This window comes from Trichosurus vulpecula, chromosome 9, assembly GCF_011100635.1.
Source record: "Trichosurus vulpecula isolate mTriVul1 chromosome 9, mTriVul1.pri, whole genome shotgun sequence".
Taxonomy (NCBI): domain Eukaryota; kingdom Metazoa; phylum Chordata; class Mammalia; order Diprotodontia; family Phalangeridae; genus Trichosurus; species Trichosurus vulpecula.
The window spans coordinates 49,117,606-49,134,457 of record NC_050581.1 but is presented as its reverse complement, the minus strand read 5'-3'; the positions used below and the strand labels follow the sequence as shown (position 1 = coordinate 49,134,457).

The 16,852-nt window shown below is 42.0% G+C and overlaps 1 pseudogene; it reads right to left on the bottom strand.

Moving 5' to 3' along the window:
- LOC118832100 overlaps positions 1-14,817 on the bottom strand; it is a 91,855-nt pseudogene extending 77,038 nt beyond the window's left edge.
- Positions 14,818-16,852: the final 2,035 nt, after the last annotated feature.

Sequence of the window (16,852 nt, the reverse complement as noted above, 5' to 3'; positions counted from 1 at the left end):
AGACAAAAAAAAAAGAAATTAATCAATATTGTTTTCTTTGACGATACGAAGCAAATATAACATTTCCTAAAATCTACATTCATAAAGGGACTGTGGAATAAAGTCTGCATGAATAAAATGTAACAAAAGGGCAGAGAAGTTGATTTCTCAAGGAAGCAAGAAAATAACATGTACTACCTATTCACTGATACCTTAGATCAAAGAAAGTTCATAGTGGGTGGAAAAAAGTTAATTCACTTGGTCTTTTAGTGAAGAAAAAAAACATAGATACAGAAGCGAAATCTACTGTTACTGAACCCTCGAATTCTTTGAGAAAGAAAATAAGCAACACCCCAAGAGAAGTGAAATAATTTCCAACAGGGGGAAAATAAACTCAGCATGAGACACTGAAAGGAATTGTCTGACAGATCCAGAGAGAGATTTTGAATGTTAGTCAATATATGGTATAGTCACTACATGTTGTTTCTTCTCCAGAAGATGGAGCATGAGGCTAAACTATGACTGCAGGACAAGAGAAAGGTAAAGCCAAATGTTTGAAAGATAGTATTCCTTTAACTAACTGCATGAAAAAGCCCATATTGCATTTGAGGGGTGCAGGGAGGTAATAAATAATTTAAATCATTTGGGAGATTACTATTTGGCTTAACGTTATTCTAATTTTGAAACATCTATTACTTTGCAGTTTCCATCCAGGAAGAAAACAATATTATTTTGGGGGAATGATAGAAGTGATAACATATCATCTTGTTTCCACCTAGCACTTGTCTTCTAAGAATCATAAAGTCCCAGATTTACAATTCTAGGCAATAAGCAATTTACTAGTTGTACACTTTAGGGAGGTGAAACTTGAATCTCTGATTCTCACACTTCCTTTCAGCCTTCCTTCTTGCCCCTGAATTCTTCTCACCCTACCATGCTCAGTGTCCAAGGGATGTCCTTTGGCTGGTTTATGGGAAAACAAAGATGAGAATTACACAGGATGAGAAAATATGAATATGATGTGATTTTTTTAGTATTCATTTTTATAAAAAATATGCTTCAATCTGCACTCAGAGTTCATCGGTTCTCTGTATGTGATTTTTATTGAGAGCAGGAATTCTCATGCTGATTAAATGATAGCTCTTTTTGTTTGATTGAATAATTGGGTGATATGGTCATTGTTGTTTGTTCTTCATTCTCAAAGAGGACCATGGCATCAGGGGTGATGCCATAACTTGCAGATGAATTGGATTTAAGTGAGGGATGGCTGTGTAAAGTCACTAGCCTTCCTTTGCCTCTGGAGCCATCTGAATCCAGGATGACTGGAGATGGCCCTGGATGCAGTGGGACACCTTGGCTTTTTTAAGCTAAGGTTTTTAATAGGTCTGTTTGACTGAGGCAACACCCATTCAGTGATTAAGGCTAGGTAAGAAATAAGGGAGAGAATGGGAGAGAATGGCCTCCTTTACCTAGTTGGTGGGCAAGACCAACAGGGTTTCTGGCCAAAACAGAAACAATTGCTGTTTACATTCATTCTGAGCCATCAGAGTGTGACTTGGGCTGGAACCTATTGTTATGCACCAAAGCAGGCAAACAATGACCAAGTGAGGTTTGGACTGGGATCTGTTGTTATCTACCAAGGCATGGCAAACAATGACCAAGTGGGGCTTGGGCTGGGATCTATTGTTATCTACCAAAGCATGGTAAACAATGACCAAGTGAGGTTTGGGCTGGGACCTATTGTTATCTAACAAGGCATGGCAAACAACCTGGCTATTCTTGAATTTATCTCTTATCTATCTTACCTCTGTCTAGATGGCCCATATTTTTTTTCTTTTTAATAGTTTTTTTATTTTTTTCCAATTACATGTAAAGACAAGTTTTAACATTTGTTTTCTATAAAATTTTTCATTCCAAATTTTCTTTTTCCCTGCCTTCCCTCCTTCCTTCTCTCCCTCCCTCCCTAAGACAGTAAGCAATTTGATATAGGTTATGTATATGCAATCACTTAAAACCTATTTCCATACTGATATTTAACAGAAACAATTGCAGAAATTCTGAGCGTCTTATCCTCCTAGATTTATTTTTTTAACTAGATAAAGAGGCCATTCTCTGCCTCATTTCTAACCTAGCCTTAATCACTGAATGGGTGTTGCCTCAGTCAAACAGACCTATTAAAAACCTTAGCTTAAAAAAGCCAAAGTCTCCCACTGCATCCAGGGCCATCTCCAGTCTTCCTGATGTATATCTTGCCACTGGACCCAGATGGCTCTGGAGGAGAAAGTGAGGCTAATGACTTTGCACAGCCCTACCTCACTTAAATCCAATTCACTTGCACATCATGGCATCACCTCCTTGATGTCATGGTGCTCTTCAAGAATGAAGGACAAACAACAGCATGTTTTGAAAGAAGAAATCGTTTGGGAAAAAATTACAATCTGTCAAAAGAAAAAAACCACCAAAAAAAAAGTGAAAAGAGTATATTTCGATCTGCATTCAGACTCCAACAGTTCTTTTTCTGGATGTAGATAGTATTTCCATTATGAGCTTTTTGTAATTGTCTCAGATTATTGCATTGCTGAGAATGGCTAAGTCAGTCATAGTTGATCATCACACAATGTTGCTGTTAGTGTGTACAATGTTCTCCTGGTTCTGCTCACTTCTTTTTGTATCAGTTCATGTAAGTCTTTCCAGGTTTTTCTGAAATCCACCTGCTTGGCATTTCTTATAGCACAATAGTATTCCATTGCATTTATATGCCTGTAATGTTAATGGAATATGAAGATGTGTTGGCAACCAAAAATGGGCTCCTTAGCACTTAGTCAACAAGTGCCCTTGACTAGTTTGGCTTTTTCCCCTGAACTGAATGCTGTTTGTATGTTGGACTGGAGTAAGCTTGTCGGCCCCTTCAGCTTGCTTCCCTTGCTTAAGCTGATGGAAAGAACCTGTGCTTTCCCAGTCAACCCCTTCACCTTGCTTAAGCTGATGGAAAGAACCTGTGCTTTCCTGGTCAACCCCTTCACCTTGCTTAAGCAGATTGAAAGAACCTGTGCTTTCCCCCGGCGTACCTTACACCCCCGCAGAAGCCGGATGGTTAAAAGCAGCTCCCGTTGGAGCCAGAGGCTGCTATAGCCACAGCTGAAGCAGGAGCTGCCAGTGGCAGAGCTGACCTACGGGAGGAAGCTGAACAAGGACTTCAGGCCAGTGGGTAATCTTTTTACCATAGAGGGGGAAGCATGATTTTGCTTTATGCAATCATGCTTCTCTGTAGCCTCCTGGTTACTCTTTCAAGGTGTACTTATTGGGCCTGGAAGCTTTCGATCAATATATCAAAATGGGGTTGCTGGTTCATGGGTTGGTTACTGTGGAGCCTAAATATATGTTTTGGTTCTTCTGCCTTCTACTTTGAGAGTTTCTTATATCCGGCAGTTCCAAACCTTTCAGACATGTATATGATCCTCTTTGAGATTATAAACTCTGCCCTCCTAATGTATTTGGCAACGAGGACGGGATCGCTAGGTATGAGATCTCTATTTAGAAGCAGAACAATTTCAGAGGAAGAGATGAATATCCCAGGATGGGAGGATCCATTTTATTCCTCCCTAGCAAAAGAACTGGCTAAAAAAGCTGGACCCTGTGAAAACTGGGAACCAAGGCTACGGAGAGGAGATCCTAGGGATTTGGAAAAGTGTTTACAAGAAGTTGGGATTCAGTCAGGGGCATCACTATCTAGGCAAAGCTGGATAGTGCTATCAGCCTACCGGCTAGTATACGAAAGATTGAGATTAAGTGAAAGACATGGGGGCACTCCTACCCCACAGCAAGAAGAGGAATCTCAGATAGCAGGAGACCAAACTGACTCAAATGAGAACTTTTCTATTAATGTGGCTAGGAGCAACAGGAGACCAAATAAGCCAAGAGTGCATTCCAACCCAGCCCAGAAAGAGCCTGACTGCCTGCTTCGTCCTAGCCATGGTGGCAGAGGAAGTGAGTGGGGGGAAAATGAGACAGCGTTAGGGGCTGAGGCACAAAACACTACTGGGGTTCAGGATGTCCCTCACACAGAGAATAGGAGATGGTTAAATGATCAGACAAGGGCTCGACCCATACAAAGGAGGAAGACAGAAACCCGACGTGAAGATTCAGTTACAAGGGAAATTCAGGAAGATTTCTCGCCGCAAGAGGTCACAGATATTTTGAGTAGATTCAGCCAAAGAATAGGAGAACCATTAATATCTTGGATGGTAAGACTCAGTGATCAAGGGGCCAGTGGAATATCAGTAGATAGGACAGACTGTATGAGATTCATAGGTATCAGCCATGATCCTCTAGTTCAACAAGCTTTTAGGGAACATCATCAGCAAGGAGATGGTGATAGCAGGACTACTCTGTTGGCATTAGCCGCTGTGGGATGCAATAAGAAATATGCCACTGATTCTATGTGGCCCACTGAGCACAGACCCTGGTATTCACTTAGAGATTGTATCATGAGACTAAAGGAGGAGGTAATGAAGACTGCCATTATGATAGGAACTGCAGACAAATATTACAATGATCCAATGGGACTGCCTCATAGGAATTTAATAATTAGGACAGCTCCCCCTGCTTATAAACAACTAATTTTGAATTTATTACTTGGGGAAGTAGGGAGCCGTCTTACAACAGTGATAAATAAGATTTTACAGTTACATGACTTAGGTGACTGGGGAAGGGATAGATCTCCTCGAGAGAGAAGGGTGAATAACCAGCCAACTTGGCGCCAAAGGAGAGTAATAAGGAAAGAAATGTTTACTGCTCTATTGAGAGCAGGGGTAGGTTTTGAAATGATAGATGGCATTCCAACCAATGAATTATACAGAATGTACAGAGATAAAGGACTTGATAACAGGAGAAATAGGGAAATAAGAACTGCTCCTGCAAGCCCACAAGCCACTCAGAGTGAAGGTGACCTTGTGTGATTAACGGATGAAAACTTGTACATCTGGGGAAAGGCTGGGAGGACAATCCTAGTCTCTACCTAGGACGGGATCCTCTTAGTTTAGTTTTCTCATTGTGTTTCCTTGTACATCTGGGGAAAGGCTGAGAGGACAATCTTAGTCTCTATCTAGGGTGGGATCCTCTTGGCTTCCTCATTATGTTCCTTTTGAAAAGAAACATTTCCCACCTGAGTTTGGCTCTGATGTTGGATCTTTGCATAACTGAAATCTCAACCAAACTTGAGATGATTTTATTTGAAGGATAATACCCCATACTTGCCTACTCTTTTTGTTCTTTGTTTTGGCTAACCTTGTTGCTAGTTCTGTTTCCTTTAGGCTTAAGCACCCTGCACTTTCTGGTGACTGCCTAAGCACATAGCATTCTTGGAATTCCTGCCAGCTCATTAAAGAACTGACCTCTGGAATGGGACTTTTTGGGGCAGGGCCATTTCTACATTCAATTTCAGCAAGAAGAAGCTATGGAAAATGAGACCTTCACCCCTTACCCCAAGATTTTGAGCCCCAATTGTTCAAGGGGGGTGGGAATGATGATAGTGTTCTGTTTACTTATTTTGTGTTATCCTTGCTGTGTTGTTTTATTGTTATGATATTATTGATCCTATGTAATGGATACAAGGATCTAGGGGTGGACATTTGAATTATTAATAATTATTTTTGGGATGATTGATTGAAGAGGTTATCTTGCTGGGACCTAGGGGTGGATCACATTTGAATCATAAACCAATATTTAGGAATGTCACCAAATGATATGTTTTGCTTTATTATGAATGATATGTTTTAGTTTCCTTTGTAATTGGATCACAATGTATGTTCTAGGATACATGGCTGATTAGATTATGTATCCTATAACAAGGGGTGGAGTGTGTTGGCAACCAAAAATGGGCTCCTTAGCACTTAGTCAACAAGTGCCCTTGACTAGTTTGGCTTTTTCCCCTGAACTGAATGCTGTTTGTATGTTGGACTGGAGTAAGCTTGTCGGCCCCTTCAGCTTGCTTCCCTTGCTTAAGCTGATGGAAAGAACCTGTGCTTTCCCAGTCAACCCCTTCACCTTGCTTAAGCTGATGGAAAGAACCTGTGCTTTCCTGGTCAACCCCTTCACCTTGCTTAAGCAGATTGAAAGAACCTGTGCTTTCCCCCGGCGTACCTTACACCCCCGCAGAAGCCGGATGGTTAAAAGCAGCTCCCGTTGGAGCCAGAGGCTGCTATAGCCACAGCTGAAGCAGGAGCTGCCAGTGGCAGAGCTGACCTACGGGAGGAAGCTGAACAAGGACTTCAGGCCAGTGGGTAATCTTTTTACCATAGAGGGGGAAGCATGATTTTGCTTTATGCAATCATGCTTCTCTGTAGCCTCCTGGTTACTCTTTCAAGGCGTACTTATTGGGCCTGGAAGCTTTCGATCAATATATCAAAATGGGGTTGCTGGTTCATGGGTTGGTTACTGTGGAGCCTAAATATATGTTTTGATTCTTCTGCCTTCTACTTTGAGAGTTTCTTATATCCGGCAGTTCCAAACCTTTCAGACATGTATATGATCCTCTTTGAGATTATAAACTCTGCCCTCCTAATGCAGAAGATCTTCCCTGTCCATTAATAGGCCACATGTGTTCAATCACAGCTATGGTATATCCTGAGTCACACAGAGCCCATTGGGGGAGGAACTTGCCTAAGGAGGAGCTTGCTTAGAGAGAGGCTTGCTTACTGGGAAGCTTGCTTGTAGGAAGGCTTTCACACCTTTTGGTAGTAACCTATTTAGGCACTGAGTCTCGAGGGTTGTGATACCTTCTGGCTCTGAGCCTATTAGCCAAAAGTGTATATATATTCTGAGGTGAGATTTTGCTTTGGGGGCTTGCTCATGAGAAGTCCCTGGATGGGACTCTGAGTAGCCATTTGTTAAGAGCCCCCGACTACTCAGATGTAGTGGTGTTCCCTTGATCTAGTGGTGTATGTAGGTGTTTGTATTACTTTGTTCAGACAGTTGGAGCCCTGTCTGTTGATCTCTGTGCTATTTTCTCTGCTTTTATTTTCTCCAAGTATAGGGTGCTAACCCTTCCCCTGACCTAGTGAATGTAATTAAAAGAAGATTGTTGACCCTTTAAAAGTTGACTTTCTTTTTAGAAAAGCAGATCAAAGAACCTGTGCTAGCAAGCCAACCTGGGTGTGCCAGAGTGCTTGCTGTTACAATGCCACAGCTTGTTTAGTGACTCCCTAGTTGATGGGCATCCCCTCAAATTCTTTGCCACCAACAAAAAGAGTTGCTACAAATATGTTGGTATGTGTAGGTCCTTTTCTCTTTTTTTATGATCTCTTTGGGATACAGACCTAGTAATAATATTGCTGGATCAAAGGGTATGCATAGTTTGATTGAGGATATGGGATCAAATTTCTCATGTGATACTTGCTATGTGTGAACTTGGGCAAGTCACAACTTCCTCTCCCGGAAAATGAGGGAGTGGGGCTAGATACCTTCTGGTCTCTACATCTATGATTTTATGAACTTCTTAGTTACTTACCAGATAGAGTGCCTTAAATGATTTCTTTCTTCTGTAGGAGAAATGAGCTGGACAACCTGGCTATTTTCTTTCTCTTTCTTGAATCTATAAACATCCTTGGTCCCTTAGCTTCTCAGAGCAAAGGGCAATACTCTAAGAAAAGGCAAGTTATAAGGGATCTAACCCCTTAAGCACTTTGGGGTTCTTCATTTCTTCTAGAGGCCGTGCACTCCAACTTGATCAGTTTACGGAAGAGGAAACTAGAACTCAGAGAGGTTAAGTGACTTGTATTGCATCACACCAGTAGTAAGCATTATAAGTGAGAATAGAAACCAGCTCCTCATGACTCCAAATTTAGTATTCTATCTACCATACCATAGTGGCTTGCTTATGTCCACCTAGCTAGTAAGGAGGAGAGTTTCTCTTTCCAAACCCATGACTCTTCCCACCCAATTTATTAGATAGAGCACCTTACTTACGAATTAAATCACAAATTGTCCACTGGAAGACCAAAAGAGACAAGCTTCATCGTATTAGTGCAAGAGTCCTCAAACTTTTTGTGTCCTGCACCCCTTTGGCAGTCTGGTGAAGCCTAAGGATGCTATGAGAATTGTGCAAACCAAACTGGCTCCATCTTGTAAAATTGACTCCATTTTGAGACTTGGTTTTATTTTCTAATACCCCACCCCCACCCCAACTGTGGGAATTGAGCAACATTCTTTTTCGCATTTGAGAAAGTCCCCAAACTCGCTCTCCTCCTCCCAACTCAGACAGTTCCTGATCTTTCCTCCAATAAGAAATCAGATTACATAATCTTACATCCTGTTTATATACGGTTTATTATTTGCTTATAAAATTTTGTGCAAAATCTGTATTCGGGGTCCAGTGCCTGCTGGAGACAGCTTGGTCCCAATTTGTTGTGCAACTGACCATCTTGGCAATAAATTGATTTGCTTGGAAACGTGAACCTTTATTTCCTCAGTTATTGCGGATTTCACTTACCACAATTGCTTCTCGGGATATTTTTAAATGAATAAAATAAAATACACAGGATTGCCAAAGAAACCAATTATACAAAGTACAGTTATAAAAAAAAATTTAAGGAAATTCACAGACCTCAGATTAAGACCCACTTAGCCAACAGGCTATCTAGTCAAAGGCAGAAATGATCAGTTAGAGAATCTCTTTTCTTGCTTTATAACATAAATATAAACCTTTGTCCTGCCATTTTTGCATTTATAACATAAGTAAGCAAGCAAATAAATATGTAAATTTATTGCAAATAAGGGTCCCTATTGCATTCTGGCTAGAAATATTTAAATTATTATGTGTTTAACAGGAAGGAAGAAAGAGGATTTATAGTTTAGTACCAGGGTGGGGGAGGGAAGGAGGAGGGGTGAGGGGTGAGACTGAAATTGAAGTGAGAATGAAGGAAGGGAATGAGAAACCTGAAAAGGAGTAGAACTGGCTACACTGTTAGATATTGAATTTCAAATCCTAGATGAGCCTCTAAATAGCCTCCTACTCTCCCATTTTTATGTTTTTTCCAACATTGTTTCTAACATCCAAGGAAAGGCAACTTGTCACTGGATAGAGGGCGGGCTTCGAGTTAGGAAGATTGGTGTTCAAGGCATGTGTCTGACATATGCCAGCTATGTGACTATGGGCAAGTCACTTGATTTCTCAGTGTCCTAGACAATTCTTTAAACTCTAAGGTGCAAGTATTGCATCAGTGGAAGGAGTTCCCACACTGGGGAGTTCCCTATACTGGTGAAATCAGCAACAGCAACAGATGAACAACTATGACAAAATGTACCCAGGACCCCACAGAATAGAACATTTAAAAGTGGAAGATTTAGATATGAGAGGCCATCTAAACCAATCCTCTTATTTTATAGATGAGCAAAGTAAGGGCTAAAAGGGCGAAATATCTTGCCCCAGATCTTATAGCATAGATAACAAATGTCAGGGCTAGGATTCAAACTGAGGTCCTCAGACTCCAAATTCAGTTCTCTTTCTCCTGAACCCTGCAGTCTCCACACTTGAGAATATTATTGTATCACCCATAAAAATGTCACCATTGTCCATTAATGACTATACAAAACAGAATCACAGTGATTGGGTTTATCAATGATCATTTCTAGATCCACAATTGACCTAGAAATAATTAATTTAAGAATAATTATATTTCCACGTTGAAATTAATACAGCCCAATTTATATCCCAATCTTTCATTCATTTGCTTGCTTTAAAAAAATATAGCACCTCTAAAGAAGTCAAATTAAAAGTAAAAATATAAAAGAAGAAAAGGTTTATTGAAACCATCGGCAATGCACCATGGGATATTGAAAAGAGTACTGAACTTGAAGTAATGAGAAATCTGGACTCTAAAGCCACATAATGATTCTTCCTAGCTATGTGATTCTGGACAAGCCATTTGGCCTCTCTGGCCTCAGTTTCTTCATCTATAAAACAGAGTTAATAATATCTGCAGTATTTATCTTATAAGGTAGCGCTGCAGACCAGGATACCAAATTGCCTTGTTGTATCTATTTGTGATGCTGGAATTCTGAGGAAAGAGGCACACTAAGCCAGGGTGATCAGTCCAAGCTTTATTAGGGGATTTACTTACAGAAAACCACTGCAGTTAACAAGGTGTGACGGACAATAAGCAGCAGGACATACCCATCTTATAAGTCTGGCTTAAGTCCTTAAGCTATGTATGTATTTTACTGAATCTACTTAAGAAGGCAGGTGTGTGGGACAGAGACCCTTACCCAAATTAAAATCAGAGGCTTCTCAAGGTAGAAAGCAGAAAGGAATTTTATTACGATCTCGCGAGAAAGGGTGACTCACACAGAGAGGGCTCTCAGTGTCAGACCACACCAGATGCAGAAAGAATAGACTTTTTATAGACCCTGACTGCAGCTCCCCCTTCCCAAACTCCCTTCCTCTTGGCTCAGAGTCATGAGCTTTTGAGGGTACAATCTAAATGCAGAATTCTCCCCCCGCCCCCAGTGGCATTGAAAAAGCACAGCGAGATATGGGAAAAGTACAGAGTGACACGAAAAAGTACAGGCAGGTGTGGTTATCAGTATTCTGCAACATTTGCACAATTATAATCTCCCCCTTTTCAGGCCACTGACCTTGGGAGTTCTGCCTGGAACATTCTGTAGCTAATCTTGTTCTTACAGTAAAGTTGGGCATAGTGTCAAAGCAGGGCCAGGTGTGGGGTATTGCAGCATCTTGGGAGTTCCATATGTCTAGGTTCCCTTGAGGGGTCTTTATTGTATCCCACTCAATCTTTCCTCTTATCTTTATCCATTGAAGACCTCTCACACCATTCTTGGTACAACTCTTCCACCATCTTATCATGATTTTCTACCTCTAAACCATCCAGGCCAACTCTGCTCTCTTGTTCTACTGGGGTCCACCTTTGTTTCCTTAAAATCATCATCCTAGTGAGTCCCTTGGTCCTGACTTCCAGTCTGACCAGTTTAGAGAGGGAGTCCCTAACTATGTGGGTGATTAGTTGAATCATACAGGGATGACAAACAGGTAATAATATAATGCCACTGATTGCTAACAAGAGAAACCATAGAATTTGTTTCCACCAGCTTCCTCCGAACCAGGACCACCAGGAGGTACCAAATGACAAAGACCAGGACTGAACTGGGACATGGGCCAGTTTCCTTATATCCTTAGTAATTTCTTTTACCACCTTCCCATTATCATCAATTTTTACACAACACATGGATAAATTTAGTTTCCCACAGACACCGCCTTCCTCAGCTAGCAGATAGTCTGACTAGTCTATGTTGGAGGACTGCTTCTCTTGTCTGAGTAGCTTAATCTGCCAGTAGATCCGGGGAGTTTGATGTCTGGTTGGTAATGATTTCCACTATTGCCTGGAGTCTAATTAGTCTGTTGAGGGTATAGATTGGGGTCCTATAACTCCAACTCCCATCTTGGGCCCAAGTGGCCAGCCCATAGGTTTGGATGATTCTTTCTGAGGGCCATTTATTCCCCCACCCATTGGCACCTCCTGTTCTGACAATAGAGGTATCTAGGGACCTCTTTACTCAGCCTTGATTGAGGTTGTCATACAATCTTACCCCAAGGTGACCTCCTTCTGTTCCTGAAAGGAAAAAGAATTTGGGGAGGACCAGTCCAATATAACATACTCCAGTCCAGTCAAGTGGGAGGTGGGTGTGAGCAGTAGAACCACAAATCCAGTAATGCCCTTTCAAGGCTGGTTGTTTGTCCCAATATATATTAGAACTATTTCTTACTATTGGGTAATTACTCATATCACAGGGTCCTAGGGGTCCACCTTCATTCCCACTTCGATATTGACATTTCCATAGGGCTACATCTCCCTCTCAGCTACAACATATTGTACCAGAATCTCCTGTCTGGTTCATTCTACTCCAACAATGTGGGAGGTAACTCCCCCTTACACCAGTTTCATAGATCCATCCACAGTCTACACGGGAAATCTGTAGAATTCCCTCTGCCCCTTCACACAGGGTCATTTCCTCCCAAAGCCTCATCTTTTCAGGACCTTTCAAGAGAGTTATTGGGTCCTTTGTGCCCTTTTTATCCCATTCTTCCAAGACCTTAGTGCAGTTGCATAGCTCTATCTCTAAGACTCCTATGTAAGTCCATTCACAATGACTCTCCCCTAGTACAATTCTCCCTCCTGTTTGATTTAGGCAATATATTCCCTTCCTTTCTTCAGCAAGGTACCAGGCATGCTCTTCCCAAACCTCCCCAAAACCTGTTTCATTATTGACCATGGATCTATTACTTAGAAGCCATTCTGGTTTCAGGGGGACAAGGACCCAAGGCCACTGGGATAGTCTTGGGGGCCCACCACAGATCCAGCAGTTAGTTAGATTAAAGCTCTGAGCTACAATCTCCATTAATTGTTCAAACCTATTTCCTTCTACCAGCCAAAGTATAGGGGTGAGCTGTGCAGGAGTTACAGAACAAATCAGAAATAGCATTAAGGGAATCCCCATGGTGTTACACTTTGATTACAAGTAAAGTGATTATGTAGAGGGGTGGAAGCACAGGCAAAGATTCCAAACACCAATACTAGTAAGAATAGAAAGGGGATTAACACACTTGGAAGGATAATAATCCTGACCAATAAGGGCAGGGATTCAGGGTTCACATGACCAGTCAGGAGGTGGGTGTAGTTTCAATTTCCCTGAATCTACTGGATCAATTGTCCACTCAGCAGGAGGGACTACCCATCCTTGTACTCATGTGTGGTGGGTCCAGCCTCGTTCTGTGGTTTGAACTGCCCTGTCTGAGGTTAACAGGATCTGAAACAGTCCCTTCCAGGATGGAGTGAGTTTCTCTTCCTTCCAAGTCCAGATCAGCACCCAGTCTCTGGGTTGAAATCTGTGAATTGGGAACCCCAAAGGTGGTATCTGGGCAATCAGTCCTTTTTTCTGCAACACATTTAAATGCCTCACCAGAAAATGTACATAATTCCTTAGAAATCTATCCTTACAGTTAAGTATAAGATCCCAGCTCTCTTCTTCACTGCTTCCCTTGGGGATATGGGTGCCTTCAAAGGAGCTCATAAGGGAACAACCCAATATCCCTCCGGGGTTTAGTTCTGATTCTAAGGAGTGCTAAAGGTAGGCATTTGGTCCATGGTAATTGGGTCTCTAAAGTCAGTTTAGTGAGCTGTCTCTTAATTTCCTGATTCATTCTCTCCACTTTGCCAGAGGAAAGAGGATACCAGGGAGTATGAAACTCTCAGGTAATATCCAAGGCTTGTACTAGGGATTGGAGGACCTTGGAAGTAAAATGTGTACCTTGGTCCAAGTCTATCTGCTCCACTAGCCCATATCTAGGAATAATTTGTTCTATAATAACTTTGCCAGCAGCCTCAGGTCAGGGCAAACGCCTCCACCCATGAGGTTAAATGGTGGACTATGACCAGCAAGTACTTGAGGTGGCCAACCCAGGGCAGCTCAGTGAAGTCAATCTGGATGCTTTGGAAAGGTCTGATCCCAGGGGGCCTTCCTCCTCTAGGAGACTGGTGTTGAACTGACTCATTTGTCCTTCGACACACAAGGCAGCCCTCTACCAATTGTCTCTCTAGAATGCAAAGACCAGGCAATACAAACCGACTTAAGATCGCATCACACAGATTCTGTACAGCCCAATGGCTGTCCTGATGGAGATGTTGCAACACCTGTCTCATATTTTCCTTATTTAGGACCTCTCAACCACCAGGGAAGAACTAATTCCCCTTACCTTTTTTCTGGGCCCCTAACTCCTGGGCTTTTTGTTCATCTTCCTTGGAAAAGGAGGGAGGTGGTAGTCTCAGAGGGAAGGAAGGGATTAAAACCAACATGGGGCTGTTATGCTCAGGTTCCTCATCCCCAGCCCACCTTGCCTCTTGATCTGCCAATTGATTCCCTTTAGCTTCAAAAGAGTGGCCAGATTGATGTCCATTGACATGGATGACAGCAATTGTCTCTGGTTATAACAGATTCTCTAAGATTTGCGTTAGTAGAGTGACATGGACCAATCCTTTGCCCTTACTATTTATCATTCCCCTCTCTTCCCAAATCTTTCCAAACACATGTACCACTCCCCAGGCATACTTAGAATCCGTGAAGATGTTTCCACTTTTCACATCTCATAGGTTTGATTTAAGGCATACAATTTGCAAGTTTGGGCTGACCAGTCTTTTGGCAACCTCCCTGCTTCCTCTAGAGCAAGCCGGTCCCCATCAACAATAGCATACCTATTCTTCCTTTTTCCCTCTACACCCCAAGAGGACCCATCTATGAAAATATTTCTAGCTCCCAGTATTGGTGATTCCTGGGGGTCCTCTCAAACCTTTGTTTGAAAATACACTGTCTCCAAACAACAGTGTTCGAGTTCTGTTTCCCCAGATCCCATGGTAGTAAGAAAAGAAACTGGAATCAGACTTGAATCTTGGACCAATACTAAGTCATCCTTTGCTAATAAAATAGCCTCATATTTCAAGATCCAGGAGTCTGTTAACCACCTTTCCACCTGTATGCTAACTGTTAGGCTTCCCCAAAGGTGAGTTTTCTACTTTCTTCTACCAGGATGACTGTTGCAGCTACAGCTTGTATGCATGTGGGCCATCCTCTGGCTACTGGGTCTAAGACTTTAGAAAGAAAGGCCACAGGTCTTTTCTGCCCTCCTCTTACCTGTGCCAAAATTCCTAAGTCTACTCCTTTTTCTGTATTGACATATAGATGGAAAGGTTTTTCTAGAGAGGGTAAAGCTAAAGCTGGTGGAGATACCAGGGCTTCCTTTAGTTGCCAGAAACTCCATCGGCTATCTGGCATCCGTTGAACAGAATTAGGTTCTTCTTCCAATAAATGTTGATACAGGGGTTTTGTCAGTACTGTATATGAGTCTATCCAAGTTCTACAGTATCCCACTAGTCCTAGAAACTTCCTTAATTCTCTTTTGGTTCTTGGAGGTTCAGTCTGGAGGATTCCTGACACCCTTTCAGGACCTAGCCTCTTGCTTCCCTCACTAATGAGATGCCCCAGGTATTTAACTTCCCTTTCAATAAACTGTAACTTCCCCTTTGAGACCCGAAGTCCCTTTTTCCCTAAGTAATTTAGTAATTCAATAGAAGCTCGGCAAACTTCCTCTCTTTTAGTGCCAAATCAATTCTGATTTATCTTAAACATGTCACATATTTCACTTAAATCTGAGGTAAAAGATTCTTGCTTTATTTCTTATCTCTCTTCACATTCCAAATTTGGCCAGAATTGGAATGAAGGGAGATAGAAAGAGAATTGTTTTTTTTTTCAACAACTTTCCCAAAAGTTTTCAAACCTTTTACTCTCAAAACCTCTATTCACACTGTTTGTGGAAATAGATCATACCTTCCTTAAACTTTCTACACATGCTCCTCTCTTTCCTACATGCTTAAACTTTCTTGCTTTTATTTCTTTCTCGTTCTGACCTGACACTTCTCTTACCCTTTTCAACTTGCCTTTTCCATCATATAACCTAAACCACAAAATATTTCTCTTTCTCTCTCTCCTGCCTTCTGATGCTGCTGCAGTCAGGGGTTGGGAGGAAGAAAGAGCTGCATTCCAAGAAGAGTCAGATAACACACTCTCTTCACAGAAACACAGAAATACAGAACAGACACAGACAGAAAACAACAGGATGAATCCAAAAGTTCAGAGAGGACCATTAGAAATCTACTGCACAAATTAGACATTGCCAGCATTTTTATTTTCTCTTATCTTTCCCTTTCTACTTTGGCATTTTGTTCCAGTCTTTAAGTCTACTCCCAAGAGGACTATCTTCCAGAACATTATGAAAATTTTTTTTTGCGCTAGCCACATTAGACTGTTCTTTACCCATGGTTAACAAGATCTTGTTCTTTTATCAGAACTTACTTGGTCTTGCTGAATTCCTTGAAGAGGGAGCCTTACAGACTCAAACCGCTTAGACCTTTCCTTCTTCCCTTTTTAAAGAAGAGGGAGCCTTACGGACTTGAATTGCTTAGACCTTCCCCTCCTCTCTCCCTAATGGTCACCCAGGAACTCACCGATCCTGCCCTCTATAGGACTCACGGGTCTTACTTACTTGGGTTGTGCATACAACTTACATGACTGGGATTCAATTTTCTCTATTGACAGTTTTTGCTAGCATGTCTGGAGCTCCACTTACTTTCATTTCCACTTTCTCCAAGTACCTCTCTTCAGGTCTGTTCCTTAAGAACGAAAAGAAATCCCTCCAAGCCCTCCGGGGACTGCTAGCAAATGGCCAGCTGGCACCCGTCCTCAAATTGATTGGGGAACCCTTCCACAAATAAGGGGGATCCTGGACAGGCCCCCATAGCTGTGTGGGACAGAAACCCTTACCCAAATTAAAATCAGAGGCTTCTCAAGGTAGAAAGCAGAAAGGAATTTTATTACGATCTAGCGAGAAAGGCGACTCACACAGAGAGGGCTCTCCGTGTCAGACCACACCAGATGCAGAAAGAATAGACTTTTCATAGACCCTGACCACAGGTCCCCTTTCCCAAACCCCCTTCTTCTTGGCTCAGAGTCATGAGCTTTTGAGGGTACAATCTAAATGTGGAATTCCCCCCCTCTGCCGACCCCCATGGCATTGAAAAAGCATAGCAAGATATGCAAAAAGTACAGAGTGACATTGAAAAAGTACAGGCAGGTGTGGTTATCAGTATTCTGCAACATCTGCACAATTATAATCTCCCCCTTTTCAGGCCACTGACCTTGGGAGTTCTGCCTGGAACATTCTGTAGCTAATCTTGTTCTTACAGTAAAGTTGGGCATAGTGTCAAAGTGGGGCCAGGTGTGGGGTATTGCAGCATCTTGGGAATTCCATATG